The 2434-nt window shown below is 55.3% G+C and overlaps 1 long non-coding RNA gene across 5 annotated transcripts in view; it reads right to left on the bottom strand.

The window, feature by feature from the left end:
• Positions 1–1234, bottom strand: part of LOC119269457 — a 4198-nt gene extending 2964 nt beyond the window's left edge. The window contains exons 1-2 of one of the 5 annotated variants that reach the window (XR_005133620.1): positions 610–1234; positions 371–482 (exon numbers count right to left, since the gene is read on the bottom strand). This is a non-coding gene — a long non-coding RNA (uncharacterized LOC119269457). The remainder of the gene's footprint in view (positions 1–370; positions 483–609) is intronic. The other 4 variants (XR_005133619.1, XR_005133621.1, XR_005133623.1 and 1 more) reach the window with 4 other exon arrangements.
• Between the last annotated feature and the right edge of the window lie 1200 nt (positions 1235–2434).

The following is a 2434-nucleotide window of genomic DNA, read 5'->3' as shown; positions in this document are numbered from 1 at the left end:
GAAAGTAATCATAAGAATTAAAGCCTAGCAGAGAATCAGTTGGCATGTCAACAATCAGACAAAATAAAACCTGCAGTCCTCGATTTTTGTTCCATCTAAAAAAGGTGTAATGTTAGAAACGGGACTAAAATAAAATGTTGTGCAAATGAGAATCCAGAAAATTCATATAAGCAATGAAGCAAAGATGAAGAATAAATTTAATCTGCAAAATTCGTCTCGAGACTACCATACTTCACCCAGGAGCTAGGAAAGCTAGAGTGCATATCACACACACATTCAGGCAAGTAAATTACTTCAATTGAATCCATTCCTTTTCATATATGGCATAAAGGCATCTAGAGAAGAAAAATACTCGATGATGTCAGTTTACCTTGCTAAGCTCATAAAATCCATCCAACTGATTAAGAAGCTCCATCATCGTCGGCAGGATCTCACGATCATCACTGGTTCTGGCTGCTCTGCGCCTCGGGTGAGGGCTGCTGCTGTTCGATATTTACATTCCATCACACCAAATCAGCAAAACTGAGAGCTGTTGACTTCAGCAAAAGTGAGAACTGTTGACTTCAGCATGATAATAATGCACAAACCACACCAAAGATGGGGGCGTACTGTTTTGGGGGCCGTGGAAGTGGATGAAGAACTATTGCATCCCATAAAAATGACTTCACCTGCCCATTACAAGACCAGGCCAACGCAGTTCTCCCCGGACGCGTCGGTGAGGCCGTCGCTCTGCTGCACGAGCGGCAGCAGCGTGCCCTGGACCTCCTGGCGCAGATCCCGCTGTCCCCCTCCCGCGGCAGGTCGCCAACGACCTCGTCCAACCGGATCCGCGCGGCACCGGCCGGCCAACCCAGCACGGCGACGACACGCCACAGCTTGCCCGCACCGTGTGCCGACGTCGCGGATGGGGAGAAGGCCTGGGAGAGTGGAGGCGGCGCTCTCTGCAGCAACGACTCAACTCGAACGGCGGAGGAGCAGGGGATGGAATGCGGCAGGAGAATGGGGGAGAGGAGAGGCGGGGGCGCCAAGAGGGGACGATGGGCGCGAGGGAGATGCGGGTTAGGTCGACGGGGGTGGCGTCTGGCGGGTTGTTCTCCTCCCGGTGGCTTCCTAGATCTGGCGGCGGCTGAAAGAAACGAGATGAGGAGGCGGCGGCTGCGGCGGCGGCGTTTCTGGGGGAGAGGAGGTGAGAGAAGGCTGCGTGTGGTAATTCTGGCGTAACCCCCCATCTCCTTTTCCCTCTCACCCAATCGCTACCGTGTTTTTTTGGTCGTACCTGTGATGACGTGGCTATCGTGGGGAGGCGCCTTTGATGCGCAGCTGAATGGTTTTAATCCGGCGGACATGCAGTATGTGCTATCGATTGCATGGCGTGAGCACCGCACATGGCGAAAGCGGTGGAAGAATGGGTCTACAAGGCTTTCGTGCAAGTTTTGCGCACCTGCATGCTCAGTGTCCCGTCTTGGACCGCGGTCGGATGCCCTCGTGTGAAGATGGAGCATGGCTGTCGGATGGCCCTGTGGGGGCCTTTGGCGGTACCAACGGTCTTTTGTCTGCAGTCTAGTCTGCGCCTGATGGATGGCCTTTTTTGTGGGATCTTGGTGGTGGCGGTGACCTTGTTGTTGATGGCGAGTGTGCCATGTGTTTGGTCCATGATGGCGCGCGTTGCCGCACCCGTCTATTTTGACAATATAATCTCTACTATTAAAGGAGAATCGAACGTCGTGATGGTTCGACCTCTTTCGATACCCCCACCTCGTTCGACCCCCTCCCACCTCGTTCGCTACCCCCACCCTCAATCCGGCACCAAGAAAATCGCTAGGAAAAAAATCCACTTTCCGAACCATCGTAAAGACCGAAGAAAGAACGTCATCACGTTTTCTCAGACTTCCCATCTCCCCGTCCCCACCTATCTCTCAAACTCAAACCACCCGGCGGCCCATCTCCCACGAACTCGCCCCCCTCTTGGCTACGATGTGGCCTCAACCTGTGCCGCCGCTCCCCATGCCGCCGCGGATATCATGGTTCCCATCAGCGCGGGTCAACCATGGTCTTAACTCCAGACGTGATGTCGTCGCCTCGCGGTCGCAGCGATATTGAGGGCGACAACTTCCTCGATCCTCCTCTTCACGCGTCGCCGACTCCCATGTGATGTGCCGCCAACGATCTCCACCGGCGCGGTGCCGGCCGCGACCTCCCCACACGAATAGGACGACGAACACACTTCTTCGGATCTAGGTGGTGACATCGACCATGCAGTGGCTGGTGCAAAAGCTGGAGGAATCAGGAGAGGCACATGTCAACGGATGCGTGGGCGTGGGGCTGTTCAGGGACGTACGCGGTGGGCGACGGCCGGCGGGTCTCTTCCAATACGGCGGCCTTCCGGCATGGTCGCTGCACTGGCGGAGAGGAGTAGCAGCAGAGGCGCCTAGCT

Source organism: Triticum dicoccoides, chromosome 3A, assembly GCF_002162155.2.
Source record: "Triticum dicoccoides isolate Atlit2015 ecotype Zavitan chromosome 3A, WEW_v2.0, whole genome shotgun sequence".
Lineage (NCBI taxonomy): Eukaryota > Viridiplantae > Streptophyta > Magnoliopsida > Poales > Poaceae > Triticum > Triticum dicoccoides.
This window is presented reverse-complemented; position numbering and strand designations above follow the sequence as displayed.